The 16,272-nt window shown below is 39.1% G+C and overlaps 1 long non-coding RNA gene across 2 annotated transcripts; it reads left to right on the top strand.

The window, feature by feature from the left end:
- Positions 1-10,269: 10,269 nt before the first annotated feature.
- LOC131383153 (uncharacterized) lies at positions 10,270-15,422 on the top strand. Of its 2 annotated transcripts, XR_009212985.1 has the most exons (3): positions 10,508-10,891; positions 12,005-12,113; positions 15,066-15,422. It is a non-coding gene; the product is annotated as an uncharacterized LOC131383153 (long non-coding RNA). The 2 variants fall into 2 exon arrangements; XR_009212984.1 differs by lacking the exons at positions 10,508-10,891; positions 12,005-12,113 and adding an exon at positions 10,270-10,501.
- The last annotated feature ends 850 nt before the right edge of the window (positions 15,423-16,272 follow it).

Here is a 16,272-nt window from a genome sequence, read left to right on the forward strand (position 1 = left end):
TGTTCGTATATCTTTTGAGAATTATCTATTCATGTCCTTTGCCACTGTTTGATGGAATTATTTTTTTTTCTTGCTGATTTGTTTGAGTTCCTTATAGATTCTTAAAACTAGTCTTTTGTCAGGTGATTTTCTCCCATTCTGGGTTATCTGTTTCCTCTGCTGATTATTTCTTTTTCTGTGCAGAAGCTTTTTAGTTTAATTGGGTCCCATTAGTTTATTTTTGTTTTTTGTTGCATTTGCTTTTGTGGTCTTAATCTTGAATTCTTTGTTTTGGGTAATGTCTAGAGAGTTTTTCCAAAGTTATCTCAGAATTTTTATGGTTTCAGGTCTTAAATTTAAATTTTGGATCCATCTTGAGTTATTTTTTGTATAAGGTGAGTGATGAGGATTCAATTTCATTCTTCTGCATTTAGCCAGCCAGTTATCCCAGCACCGTTTATTGAATAGGGTGTCCTTTCCTCAGAAAGTTTTCTGCAGAGCACTAGTTCCACCAGATATTTAGTTTTGAAAGCTTCCATGATCTGATATGTTTTAGAAATGTATTATAAGCTCTGAAAATCCTTATAGGAAAGATTCTTTTTAACCTTATTTAAACCAGAATCCCCCAAAGTTACTCAGCTAATACTCCCTGTATTATCTGTTAGCTTTCTGAGGAATTTACATTCCAGAGGACAGACTTACTGTATTTGTTGGTCAGAATGCTTTCAAATCCAGATAGCCCTTTTATGTAGGCAGAGATAGTCTGCTTGTTTTACACTTTCCAAGAAGACAAATTGCTTCAGAAATTCCCAAATTCACGGATTCAGAATCATGCAAGTTACCATTGATCCCAGAATAAATCTGTGGATACCGGTCTTCTGTCTTTGGTTTCTGGCCACCTGTGACTTATGACCTTGAATCCATCTGTTCAGGCTGCATGTCAGAGCTCTGCCTGTTCCCCTTACTCCTGCTGAATTCAGATGAACTGCCTCTCCCAGATTGATCTTGTGGCTGCTTTGTACGTTGTGACATGGAATAGAAAGGGAAAATACAAACGTAACTGTGCACAGAATGTAAGGTGCGTGTGTATGTCACCAAGTTTACATGAGTGATCTCAAAGTGAGAGCTGAAGCCCACAGCAAGAACTGCCACCATCTGCAGATGAGCACTCCGCTCATTCCTCGTTGTGTAACTGTGCATCCAGTTGACCATTCCCTCTGAAATGACATCTGCATCACTCCTGCTCAAAAGCTCTCTCTGACACCTTCAAGGAGTCACAATAAAGCTATTGCTGACTTGTTCCTTGCTGCTATAAGAAATGGATTTTACTTGGACCCAAAGATAAGAACAGCAACAACATACAAAGACAATTTCACAATGAGAGAGAGTCTTCTAATACTCACTCAACTCTATTTGGGCTGATGCTGGGAGAAAATACAAGGGGGGTGGGGGGAGCGGAAGGCAATAAAGCTAAAGAGTCTTTGCGTGGCTCAAAAGAAATAACTACCTTCAAAACTTTACAGGTTACATACTCTAGAATTATACAAATTCGACGTTAGGCAAATTGTTTCATAAAAATACAATAAAGTTTTAGGGAAGCATAAAATTTTGCATTACTTTGAGAAACAAAGTACTCTGGTGCTACTGCTCAGACAGTTACTACAGTTCCAAATGGTCGTAGAAGACAGTGATCAACCAACATAGTCTGGTGTTTTCTTTTCCTGGTGAGTTTTCAGCTCCTCGGCACACGTTACTTCAGGTGCGTGTCTGTGTATGTTAGGTGCCAAGCCCATAATAAGCAATAAATAAGCAATAGTTATTATTATGAAAGCTGCTAAAAATATTCAGATTATGTAGTTACAGTGTGGAGTATACTTTGAAAAAACATGAAGCTTTATTCTTATTCAATTTATTATGGAATGTTATCAAGACACCAGTTCTAAAAGTTCAAAGGAACGAAAGCAACACAGCCTTGTATGAAAAGTTGAACTTTAGTGTTGCAAGACATATTTAGATCTCAGACATACAGATTTGTCTTAGTATATCTGAAGTTATTAACAACTATATCTTTAGATTAACTGATTGTTGCATCATTATTCCGAGCATTTCCATAGATTGACTGCAAGTAGTCTATGTGAATGGATTTTAGGGAAGTGAGAACTCTGATGGTATTTGGTAGGTTGTGTAACCTGACTGTATTTGGCACAATAAGGCTTTGAATGCCTCAAGTAAAGCAACTGAAATCATAAAGGAGATCATGCTAGACGGGTCATGGTTTAAGAGCTGTACTAAGTTTTCTGCCACATTTACGTGGTGAAACACAGTTGGACAGCTTTAAGTTGGAGTGCCATGATGAGATTGGTGAAAATCACTCTAGCATGGTGCGAGTGATGGATTAAAGCGGAGGAAGATCAGAGGTCTGCCAACCTAAATTAGAAATGTGTTTTCAACTTTATTTTATTTAATCGATTTAAAGTAATGAAAATTAACAATGTTTATACAAAACCAGAAATTACTAAACAAAAATTTCACAGACAAGCCTGGTCATTATTTCATTTTTTAACAAAAGTTTTATCAGATAGAAAATATTGACCTAAATAATAGAAAAACCAACTCAAATGAACTTACATAATAAAGACATGTATTAGCTAAAACATAGGTTCAGAGATAGGGTAACTCTGGTCATGGCATTGTGAGAACATTGATCACTTTTCTTTAATTCTCCTGGCTCTGTCTTTTTCCCTCTATTGATCTCATCTTCATGCTGATGGCAAGATGGTCACATCCAGATACAGCAGAGGCGGGACTCTCTCAGTTCTTTTTCTTATAACTGAGAAAATCTTTTTTTCTAGCAGCCTCTGCTTTTGTCTGTCTTAAATCTTTTCTCAAGTCTCACTCGCCAGAAGCGACTTAGTAAGTTACATGTCTACCTCTATACAAGCCACTGATCAAAGGAATGGAAATTACAAACATTGGCTTTGATGAAAAATAATGTATCCATGAGACAGGCACAGCGTGCCACTCCATGGGCCAGGGACAGGGTACCATTCTCTGAGGCCTGAGGAACTGAATAAATGGAACTCTGTTTAACACAAAAGAATGGAAGAGATACTGAGTAGGAAAATAACGATGTCTGCTACCTACTGTCACGAAAAGTCAACCAATGAATAGCTAAAGAGCCACTCTGGAAGATGCTACACTTCACCTGGAAAAGAACCCTGCCCCAGCTACTGCCTCCTGCTGGTTCCCAGACCTCTATTATTGATGGCCTGAGACCATATTTTTCATCATGTCTTTATGTCTCCATAAACTGCATTTATAGTATTAGGAAACAACCTTTTGCTCCTCCTCCTTTTAAAAAATTTTTATTCTTCCTTTATTTTTCTAAGATATTTATTCTTTTAAAGCAGCAGTGTTAACAGCGGATGGAAACATTTTTATTCAAAGACAGATTGTGTGTGTGTGTGTGTGTGTGTGTGTGTGTGTGTGTGTCCCAGGCTGGAGTGCAGTAGAGTGATCTCGGCTCACTGCAACCTTCACCTCCCGGGTTCAAGCCATTCTCCTGCCTCAGCCTCCCGAGTAGGTGGGACTACAGGCGCCCGCCACCACGCCTGGATAATTTTTTGTATCTTTAGTAGAGACGGGGTTTCACCATGTTAGCCAGGATGGTCTCGATCTTCTGACCTCGTGATACGCCCACCTTGGCCTCCCAAAGTGCCGAGATTATAGGTGTGAGCCACTGCGCCAGGCCCAAAGATAGACTTTTTTACATAAATAATTGAGTGACCCAATATTTTAAGGATTATATAATGGGAAGCATAATGGAAATTTATGGCAGTTTAATATTTTCTCTTATGAGACCTCAGTGGTGTATAAATGGTGACTATTTAATAGAATTCTGTATGAAACAGGAGTTGACATATGAACAATCCAGTTTTTTTCTTTTCAAATTGCTAAATAAAGATGTGTTTTTCCTCCACTTTTTCTCGATAATCATTTCTACGCTCAAATCACCACTCCCTATGGTATAAATTCAAAACATGTCCTATCAAGTGGAAAATCGTGAACGATCTTAAAGTTAAGAACATTTATTAAACGTAAATGTAGATAGATATTAAGAATGTCAGTAATACAAATTAATATTTATAATGTTATTTTCAGCAATTGCAAAAGCTGTTCTTGAGTATGCACTAAAAGCATTGTAACATATAGAAATACTTTATTTGATATTTCAGCTTTTACCCTAAAATTATTATAAAACAAAATAAAGACTGGTCCATTAAAATGACGCAATAATATCTGAATATAATTTACATATAAGTTCAGAGGAGACAACATTAAATTGAACAAAATCAACATCAGTAACAAAATATGATTTGGGGAATTACAGGAGAACTTAGTTGAAAAGAATAACTGTGAAGATGGAAAAGAGAAATGCAGTAGAAAGAGTAAGAGATGAAGGGAGGAGAGGAAGAAGTACATGAAGTTTGATTCTATGTCTTAACATGATACTAATGGTGCCCTAGGACATAAAGCTTGTTAACGCCAGGCTTCATTAAGTTATTCTTTGTACATCCTGTGGGCAGAGCATAAGAACACATTGTATCCCTGGAGTATATCAGAGACTCCAACATAAAAATTTGTATTAATACTAAAAACATAAGTAGAGTCCTATGAAATTATCCATTCCAATCATATTTCTTAATATTCAACTAAAATTCCAGATTGGAAGTGAATGGCCCAGATATCCACAGTGAAAATTAGAAGGAGTGGAAAGAAGAGAAGATGCTGCCTCTTGTATCAGTTTCCTAATTAGAATTATGGCCAAACAAAATTATAGGAGGAAGCAACTGATTTCCAAAGGAGGAAAACGCTAAGTTAAAATATAAGTATACAATGGGATCTCACTATTCATTCAATGTATTAGTTGACTCTCTCTGCTTCCTTCTTAGTTAATGTATTTCTCTATGCTTTCAATGGCTACCACCCATAGCTCCCACCACATAATGGATTGACCTACTGTGGGATCTTGGCAGCCTTCAAGAGAATTGATATTGAGATGACAAAGAAGGGAACACTATAAATAGCTGATGAAAAGGACAAGTCTCCATGTGATACAACATCACACTCTTTAGATCTGTCTGGATCATTGAAAAAACAGATTTTCAGCTCTGATTTTTAAAATTGAATCTTTTCAAATGAATCCATATTACAAATGCTGAATACAACTGACATACATGGTTGACAATTTTTAAAACTTAAAAAATGTAAGAGGCTGGGCGTGGTGGCTCACACCTGTAATCCCAGCACTTTTGGAGGCTGAGGCGAGTTGATCACCTGAGGTCAGGAGTTCGAGACCAGCCTGGCCAACATGGAGAAACCCGGTCTCCACTAAAAATACAAAATTAGCCGGGCATGGTGGCACATGCATGTAATCCCAGCTACTCGGGAGGCTGAGGCAGGAGAATTGCTTGAACCTGGGAGGCAGAGGTTGCAGTGAGCCGAGATTGCGCCATTGCACTCCAGCCTGGGCAACAAGAGCGAAATTCTGTCTCAAAACAAAGCAAAACAAAACAAAAATTAAGAAATGTTTCAGAACAAAAAATCTGAAAGCATTTTGAAAGAGACTTTTTCCTTTGTCTGAAAGATGACCATACCTGAAAATATTTGGTCTTCCACAGTATCGGAGGGATGCTAATTAATTACATGAATGATCACTCTGAAAAGCTGTTGCCATCTAATTTGTGAGCTCATAAAGAAATGAGGTTTTGGGATCTGACTTTTCATCTGTTGTAGCAAAAGTGTTTTATTCTTTTACCTGAGGAAGAATACAAATGAGAAGCAAACTAAATGCTAGTTGCCTCTCAAGTAATCCCTGCCTTGAAGTCTCAGACCATGACCAAAATAAATCACCTAAAATACTCTCTTAACAAAAAGGCAGGAGACCACTGCCTGGAGGAAAGAGATGACCTATATGCACATCAGACAGGGTGTAGGACAAACCAAATGCCACCTAAGTCCAAACCACTTCAGACTAATATGAGGACATTCCGTAAATATGACTTCAGTGTAAAACAAGGATTAGAATTTATTTCCTGGTAGACAGAAACCATATTTTCCAACAGGAACTGTATTTTCTCTTGCAGGCAAGACTTGCTTGGATAACTACAAAGCCCTGTACTCACTCTCAAGCACAAAATGACTGTATGCCTGATAGAGCATTTCCCCCAGCTGAGGAAATCTGGGCACCCTCATCAGGCAGCCCCGCTTCCATACCACTTGTTGTAGTCGGGCAGATTGGGGCACACAGTACATGACAGGCCATCAGTTAAATACAGATGAGTGTGCTAGTTGAGCAATACTTCAAATCCAAGTAAGCCTGAACCTTAAAAACCAAATTGCTTCATCTTTCCTGATCTGGTTCAATCCATTTCAGGTGAAACAAAGCAACATGAACTTCTAGAATGTTCATATTGAAAAACATGAATTGGGCTGGCTGTGGTGGCTCATGCCTGTAATCCTAGCACTTTGGGAGGCTGAGGCAGGTGGATCGCAAGGTCAGGAGTTCTAGACAATCCTGGCTAACACAGTGAAACCCCATCTCTATTAAAAAATACAAAAAATTAGCCGGGTGTGGTGGTGTGTGTCTGTAGCCCCAGCTACTTGGGAGGCTGAGGCAAGAGAATGGCATGAACTCGGGAGGCAGAGGTTGCAGTGAGGCGAGATGGCGCCATTGCACTCCAGCCTGGGCAACAGAGCGAGACTCCATCTCAAAAAAAAAAAAAAAAACCATGAATTGATTTCAGTTTTCAAATGTGATATGAACCACGAATTTTCTGTGTTGTAATTTCATATTCTCTAGACCAAAATCATAATATTTTTCATCTGCAGAAATTCATCTGATGAGACTTGAAAGATATTTTACATGCTCACAGCAACTCTCTTAAGAAGGACTGATGCCATTTGACAGGACCAGGCAAACGGCACTGGCCTCCTGGCACTGGAGATTTCAGGGAGTTTAATAAACTCAGCCAGATGTGTAGTTCAAGTGTCTTAGCCAAAAGAGTGGCAGAGCGAATCAAAGGTGGACTCTTAAGCTCAGAAGTCTCTTTCTTAGTAAGGGGCCGGTGGAGAGTTACCTGACATTTCTTCATGGCTAACACAGGCATCAAGAGCCAGTAAGGGGCCGGTGGAGAATTACCTGACATTTCTTCATGGCTAACACAGGCATCAAGAGCCAGAAGCAGGTGGGCAGAAGGTCACCTCTCAATACTTTCCATTGTGTCTCATTACAGTCCTTCTGCATGCTAAGATACTATGCTATGTTTTGGGTTGAAATATTAAAAGCAAGCATTATGGCCTGAAATCTATAATAGAAAGAGCAACTAACACAGCTGGAAAGAATCCTACATGAGAGTATAAGAAGGTATAATAATAAGCTTGTTTAAATGTCCACAGGCTTTGGGCCCCTATGGGCAAGAAGAACCCTAAGCTGCACACCAAGTACCATCCATCATGAGGAGTTCAATGCTTATTGATTCCACTCCTAGAAAATTTGTAAACACATATGGCACAGATACGTGCTTGATACATCCATGCCCCAGTAGTTCAATAGGATGAGTATATAGAATAATTGCTGTTAGCATTTTGAAAATAATCTTTATGCATAGAGTACATGACAATGATTTGAAAGTACGGAGGAATGTGAGCATTCATGGATTTGGGTATCCACAAGGGCTACTGGAACCAATCTCCGGTGGAGACTGAAGAAGCACTGCATTTCATGGAACATTCTTTCAAATAGCGTTACTTTTAACTCATAGTTGCATGTGTTTACATTTTATTTAAATTTTGCTATATGTTTATCTTCTCGTGAGCAGTGTAAAAATGTTATCTTTCCTTATGTATAAATTACATAAGCTTATTTTTATCCTGAAATTATTATTTTGACAGAATATTTCATAAAACAGCAGCTCAGGAAGATGATATAAGCAGAACCCCAATCCTGCCCAGAGGAATCCGAACATAATTCTAAGTATATCTGGTTGGTAAGAAAATAACCTGGAGTTTCTTAAATGAAGCAAAGGAAAAGTGTGTTTATTTTAGTAATAGAAATGGCAAAACAGAAATCTGAAGGTGGTGCAAAACTGAGATATCTGTTCACAAGGTCAAAAGGATAGCTCACAATTTGATGCTGAGACACTGAGTCCAAGATCCTGGATATCTATTCAGGAGGAATGGGTTAATGATATGGTTTGAGTCTTTGTCCCCTCCAATCTCATGTTGAAATGTAATCTCCAGTCTTGGAGGTGGGACCTGATGGGAGGTGTTTGCACCATGGGGGTGGGTCCCTCATGAATGGCTTTGTGCCATCGCCTTGGTGATGAGTGGGTTCTGCTCTGAGTTCATGTGACATCTGGTTGTTTAAAAGTGTGTGGCACGTCGACCTTCTCTCTCTTGCTCTCACTCTTGCCTTGTGATATGCTGGCTCCCCATTCACCTTCTTCCCTGGGTGGAAGCTTCCTGAGGCCCTCAACTGAAGCCAAGCAGCTTCTGGTGCTATGTTTGTACAACCTGAAGAACCACGTGCCAATTAAACCTCTTTTCTTTATAAATTACCCAGCCTCAGGGATTTTGTATGACAATGCAAATGGACTGACACATTTAAAAGGCAATAAATAGCAAGCAAGAAAGACAGAACAGCAGCCTCAGGGTGGTATCGTGGCTACCATTAAGGACCTGTGCTCTTAAATTTGGAATCCATAAGTAGAAATGCAGTTATTGATGAATCAGGAAAATTAAGAAGTTGGGTACAGAGTAGACTATAAGAATTACTGAAAAGCTGGAATAGAAGAAAATAATTAATTAGAATAAATAGAAAACAGGGGCAAGAACTAGGCTTCTATCATACGAAGTTCAGAGTGGAACCAAATGAAATTATTTCAATGCAAATCATTTCAATGTAAATCAATTAAACACCTGCTGTCTTCCTATATGCCTCCTGCTGTAAGGCAAGGCAAACCTCAAACCACATCTTCAGATAGTCCCACTCACTGAAGTCAGAATGTTGGTAACATTTTACTGCTAACACAGAAAAACACAGGCATGAGAAGCCCAGTCACGGTGATATACATATGTTGTAACTCAGAAATCAATTCTTTTTTTTTCTTGTTGTATGTTCGTAGTTGCAGAGATACAGACTACATTTTTCAGTCTTTTGTAATGAATATGCCAATATGACTAGACTCAGGCTAATTAGATGTAAGAGGCAGTGATTTGCAAAAAGTCTCTATCTCCAGCTTAAGTCAAACTTTTATATCTACTGAGGTATTATAAGAGAGTTATTTCAGTGAGGAGTCCAAAAGATGTTGACCTTGGAGGACTTATACATTTTTTATTGTTTCTAAAATATCTGACTGTTTACTATAATAACCAAATAATAATAATAAAGATGGTAAATAATAAATGCATATTACGCATTCTTCTATTCTGGTTTTTCTAAAGTTTAATAATAAAATACAGAGTTAGATTGTGGTTTTGGATCACACTACTTCACTTTCTATTAACAGTAATATATTTTCTATTCAAAGAGCAGATATCTGCAAATCTTACTAATTCAAATTAAAGCACTTTAAAAGAATCTCACTATTCGGATGCAGCACAGAAGGAATCTGAGCAGTCACAATAAATGACAAAATAATTTTGACAAAGATTTTAAAAATTATTCATGAACAGCCCTAACAATTTTAGATATTATTGACTTTTAAAACCATGAACTCATGTTGCAAATATATTCATTATATTTAAAATTTTTTCTCATGTTTACTGTATACTACATGCTATTCCACTATTTTACATGCTAGGGAAAATTGTGTAACCTGCAGCTCACAAGCTGCATGCGGCCCAGGACAGCTTTGAATGCAGCCCAGCGCAAATTCATAACTTTTTAAAAACATTATGAGATTTTTAAATGCATTTTTAAAGCTTATCAGCTATTGTTAATGTTAGTGTATTTTTGTGTGGCCCAAGGCAATTCTTCTTTCAGTGTGGCCCAGGGAAGCCAAAAGATTAGACACCCCTGTGCTAGGGGATACTTCAGTGTATAAAACATACCAATATCCTTGTCTCCTAGCAAGGGGAAAAAGAAAAAAAAAAGCATAAGAAATAAGTGAAGTATATTGCAGGTTCTAAGATGATCAATACTTTGATAAAATAGAGCAGAGTACCGGACATGCGAGTAGTGGAGAGTGCACACATGACAACTTCAAACAGGGGCATGAGTCAGGTTAGATGTCACTGTGAAGGTGAAATTTCAGCAAAGGCTAAAAGGGTGCAAACAAGTTAGGCAGGGAGATATCTGGGGAAGAGCATTTTAGGAAGAGGAAGTAGCCATTGGGAAGAGGAAGTAGCCATTGGGAAGAGGAAGTAGCCGTTAGGAAGAGGAAGTAGCTGTTAGGAAGAGGAGGTAGCCGTTAGGAAGAGGAAGTAGCCCTACAAAAGCTCTAAGACGGGAGCATGCATGGTGGGTTCCGGGACAGCAAATGACTCAGCAGGCTTGAGTGTGCTGAAAAGAGCTAGAGCCAGGGACAAAGGAATGACAGGGATGTGGGATTACGGGCGGGCGGGGAGAGGAGAGGTCCCGGAGGCCCTGGCCAGCCCCTTTTGGGAATAGCTTTTGCACTGTGTGAAATGGGAAGTTACTACAGGTTTTGAGCAGAAATGTTAACACACCGGATTCCTACTTTAAAAGGACTGACTTTTTTAAGAGACTGAGTTATTCTGTTAAGCAGCTCAATGAAAATTATAAATGATACTTTAGAAGGAATAAATGACCACTAGAACAATAACATTTAAAGAAGCAAAAACATGACAGCTTAAAAGTGAGAGACAAGAGAGAATATTACATAAAAAGGTAAAAACAAACAACACTAATGAAACCACCTTTGCAAAAATTATAACTGAGGCTGTTATGACAGCGAAAGAGATCTGAGCTAACTGACTCCATCTTGCTTCTGACCTCCAAGCTGTCCTTGTTCATTCCTGAGTGTAGGGCAAACTAACTTTGGGAAGAACTTAATGTATGGCTTAGCTTCTAAACAAAGATGATAACAGCCCTTTCCCAAAACAAACCCTCCTCCTGCCTGGGGACTAGACTGCCTTTGCGAGACTAACAAATTAGTCACAAGATTAGAAATTATGGTCATGCACTGGAGGTTGCAAGATTCTAAACCTCCCCGAATTGCTCCTGGGGATAACATCATTATTGTAAAACCTAAAGTCAGTGCTTGAGATATTTTGCAGACCCTGCACTGGATGGATCAGCTGGCACCACCTAGATCATAAACTGACTGGTCTGCTCTGTGCCGCGCCCCCCGTGCCAGTAGCTGAGTCAGCCAAGAGAACAGCTTTGACTTCCTATGATTTCATCTCTGTCCAACCAGAATTCCTGATTCACAGGCCCCCTACCCACCAAATTATCCTTAAAAACTCCAATCCCTAATTCTTTGGGAGACTGATTTGAGTAATAATAAAGCTCCAGTCTCCCGCACAGCCGACTCTGCATGGATAACACTTTCTCTATAGCAGTCACCCTGTCTTGATAAATTGGCTTTGTCTAGGCAGTGGGCAAGGTGAACCAGTTGGGTGGTTACACAGATACCCAGGAAAATAGTTTTAAATTATTCAACAGCTACCAAAATAGAACAAAAAATATTTAGTTGTATACTGTAGGGTAAAATAACTTTATATACTTACCTGATCCCAAAGCATGGCTATATTTTAGTAGATTACATTAATTAAGACATAAGTGACCGTGAGGTATTACAAAATTTTATAGTTATCAGATCCCCTTTTTGAGAAACAGAAGGAATGAACTGTGAGACATTTTTAAAGTTTTTTTCACAAACTTATTAAAAGAGAAAGTCTTTTAACACCTAAATGGATAAGTGTTTGCTTTCTTAAAATTTTATTTTGTTGAAAAATAAAACCTCTGGCAGCAAACAATAAACTGTTACCATATCACTAGATGTTGGGTGGGTCTGCTCCACATGAAGCTTGAAGAGGAAGAATAAAAACGGTCTAGAGGCTGGGCACAGTGGCTCACACCTGTAATCCCAGCACTCCAGCACGCCAAGGTGGGCAGATCACTTGAGTACCAAAGTTCGAAACCAGCCTGGGCAACATGGTGGGACCCCATCTCTGTAAAAAATACAAAAATTAGCCTGTGGTGGGGCACGCCTGTAATCCCAGCTACTTGGGAGGCTGAGGCAGGAGAATTACTTGAGCCAAGGAGGTGGAGGTTGTAGTGAGTAAAGATAGTGTTACTGCCCTCCAGCTTGGGTGACAGAGGGAGACTTTGTCTTAAAACAAAAACAAAAAATGTAGATTGGCTTATTTATATTTCCATCCAAAAAATGATTAGGTGGAAAGGGCGCTCTCCATATTCAAAGTATAGGGAGAGAAGCGAGTAAGACAGAATGAATATTCCTGAATACGTTCAAAGAGAACTCCATCCCGTTTCAAGTGTCGTCTGTCCTCTGAAGTGCAAATGTGGAGGATGTACAAAATCTATCAACAATTTCATATTTTTTCAAAGTCCAAATTATTATTCTTAAGAATCATGTGTCCTTAAATATGTTGTTTGGAAGTAAGTCACACCTAGCACAAGCAATGGCAATGTCTCTTTTAACCTGGAGTCAAACTTCAGTAAATGCCAGCGAGGCTCTTAGAAGAAGCATTTCCATTTTGTGCACCTCTTTGTGTATTTTCCTTTAAATGCAGGGATTGCTTTGGAGGCTTAGCCACATGCCACATTTGAAACGCTTGTGTTCAATCATTTTAGCTATTGGTTCACCCATTTTTTTCATAATTCAAAATAACTGAAGGGATTATTTTTCTTAGACCTTGTCAAAAGAAATACACCTTATCACTTAGATGAAGTATGGAAAAGTTGAATTTTAAAGCCAAAAGCCCTGAAAACATAGGAATATAAAGACAGCTTGAATCCACACTTTTTATTGCGTTTCCACTGTAAACACTCCTTTTAACAGTCCATTTGTATTTCCTGGTCTTATTGTTATGTCCAAGCCTGTGCTGTTTGGACACATATTAAGAAGTCAATCCATATTTTTTTCTGAAAAAAAAAATGTAGCATAAACTAAAGGAAAGTAACAAAATAATCTAAGGCAAGGGTAGAGTTTTAAAAAATCAGTCATCTTTTTTCCCTATGAGTGGACTGTCTATTCATGAAATAATTTACTCTTATTTCATCCACACAAATTCTAATGGTATGGTGGAAATTGCTCTTGGAGATCATCCTCACTTCATTTGAAGGGTACTCTTATTGATATGCGGTAATAAGATAGCAAAGATAAACCACCAAGTTTTAGCTATCTCATTTGCAATTAAAGATTTACTTCCCTATCCAAATCGGTCATAATGTACTATTGACAGACAGAAGGGACTCATCTCAGTATGTCTCAATATCTCTCTCTCTCAGCAGATTCAGTCCCCAAAAATGTGTGGCCTCTTAATAAACATAGATTCTGTCCTGCATAACAGCATCTGCAGTATATCTGCTATGACTCTGAGGCAGTGACACTTGTGTTGCAAGTAATTTCAGCTTCTCTCATAACAAGTATAACATCAATTTTGCATTTTCCAAGGAAGACTGGAGTCCCAGTAGGTCCAATTAGGTGCACTTCCTTGTAGGAAAGTTTGCTATGTTCTCTCAATGCCTGCTCCTTCCCCACTATGATGTAATTTCAAGGGATACTGTGAGATGAACTATCACATGATAAAGGCTAGGCTGGCCTTATGGATGGGCAAGTAGAAATGAAAATTATGTAGAGAAAGGAAAAAGAAGACCACCTAGTGCTTAAAGGCCACACCATGATCATATCATGCTATTTAAAACTTAAAATTTAATTTAGATGTCTTAAAGCTTCTACCTCAAAAGGGCCTATAAAAATCAGATACCTCTGAGAGTGTTAGGAAAGTAAAGTTAGAATAAATTTATCTTAAATGATTCCTAGAAGAGTCTGCTGGAATAGAACAGACTGATTTACGTCTTGATAGGGCAGGGGAAAGTTACCTGTGATACTGCTATCTACGCACACGGGACGTTCAGGAGAAAGTGATGCTGGAAAGGACAGTGCAGAAGGAACAAAGGCAAACTTCATCCACGTCAGCATTTGCCTGAGTCCAAATGCTGGGTCAACAAAAGCAAGTCTGGTTCAATTCCAGCTATGAAGGGGACATGAACACAATGCTGTGGGTCAAGAAACAGACAGATCGTCTACTACGAACGAATTCTCAAAACGCCATTTCCTGAGCCAAAACATTGCCAAAATTATATATTCATTTACTCATGTATTCAAGTGTTAACATGCAGACCATGTCTGAAATTGTGGGCAGCTCTCGGAAGGACAGACAGATGCACAGGACACGGCCTTTTTGCTCAAGGAACTCTCATTCCAGTGGGAGAGATAAAGAAAAAAATTCATAATAAGAAGTAGAAGGGAATTGAAAGAGGCACAAAATGCTACGATAGTGCCTAATATGGAGAAAGATTTTTTTACTAGGAGACTGGAACATTCTCATTGGAGAAGGTGGCCTTTGAAGTGGGCTGTGAAGGCAGACGCTTTTCAGGAGCATGCTGGAGACAGCAATGCTCACTGCATATTGAATGAGTAAATACATGAGTGACATCTAGTAGAAAGCTGATTGCACTAGTGTCAGTGAGGTGGAGCCCACTTCCAGATCTGCTGCTTACTCTTGGTCAAACCTTCTAAACCTTTGGACCTTTAGTTTCATCATTAGTAAGGTATGAAGGTGAGACTAGTTGTCTTTAAATTCTTTCTACCACGATAATTTTATGAAGGCATGGAGTCCAACTGACTTCTGTTGATAACATTGACTGCGGAGGTGGAACTCTGCAGTGGTTACTGGGGTTACCTTACCAACCAGCATTCTCCTCCACTATTCTCCACTCCATAATGTAGTAACTAGAAAGTTTGGGTGGGATTTGCTTCATCCTCAGATCCAAGCGTATACCCTGCTTTCTGATTATGCTTTTTTGTCATTAGGATTCTTTCATCATCGTTCCATCTACCTCAGTCCTAAACCAATACGAGGCATTGCTGTGGCCATAGATTAGTTCAATCTGGACCTCTCCAGAGGGTCCAGTGAGAGCAAAACCAGGACATCTGCTCAACAGTGGAGGATGGTGCTGGTCTTTCTCGTACTGGGTATGGAAAAGAAGCTGACAGTGATCATATGACCACAGGGAAAGCATTTTGAAGCTAAAGAGGCCAGGCAATCGATGGAGACGCAAAGAAGTCCCCTAAAACGTGGGAACAGAGATCCACTCACACTTTGACTAAAGACCAGTCTATCCTTGGACTTCCTCATTTGTGAGCCAGTAAACTCCATTCACTGTTTAAGACCTGTGAGTCTGGTTTTCCGTATCTAACAACCACTTTTCTAAACCGCTAAGCCACTTTTAAACTTTTTCCAAAACAAAAAAAAGTTTTTTTTTCAACCACTTTACTTAACAAACCAAGTACCAATCAGTACTAAACTATAAACTCAAAACATCTATCCTCTCAATTTTGAAAGTGTGTAGAAACTTAGCTGACAAAATTTCTAAGAAAAAGATGATGACTTCCCCACTCTGAAGCAGAAAACACAACTTTATAAAGAGCTTTAAGAAGAGAAAATACATTGAAGAATGAAAAGTAAAACACACCTTTTTTTCTGGAGGCTTCCCATTATTCTGGTTCAATTTTAGGATATTTTGGGTGTCACCTTTGCTTCCATCTCTTTGAAACTTAAGTTCCAACTCTTCTGTCAGGGAGCGCAAATGTTTTCAGTGGTCAAAAAGAGGATAATCTCTGCGGGCATCTCTCCCACACCCTTATTTACACGAGGCACCTACAGCTCAAACTTGTCAACAGTCTTGCTTGGGATGGTGAGTGCGAGAGTGGGGTCAGGGTCTCAGGTGGACACCCTTCCAATCCAGATCCTTGCTTCATGACAGCGGCGGAGTGCTCTGACACAGCTACAGTTATCTGTTGGCCGTCGACACTGCCATCCAGGTATACACTCACCTGTGCCAACCAATTCTTTTATTTTTATTTTTTTCCAGTTCCATGGAGTCAGTTTTCCAACTCCCATTTTACAGGTTAAAAAGAAGCATTGAGAAACAAAGAACCCAAATTATTCCAACCAGCTTAATCCTCCACCCCTGGCTGATGCAGGATTACGGAGCTCCAGCCTCCTGGCCAGGGGTCT

This window comes from Hylobates moloch, unplaced genomic scaffold, assembly GCF_009828535.3.
Source record: "Hylobates moloch isolate HMO894 unplaced genomic scaffold, HMol_V3 SCAFFOLD_3, whole genome shotgun sequence".
Taxonomy (NCBI): Eukaryota; Metazoa; Chordata; class Mammalia; order Primates; family Hylobatidae; genus Hylobates; species Hylobates moloch.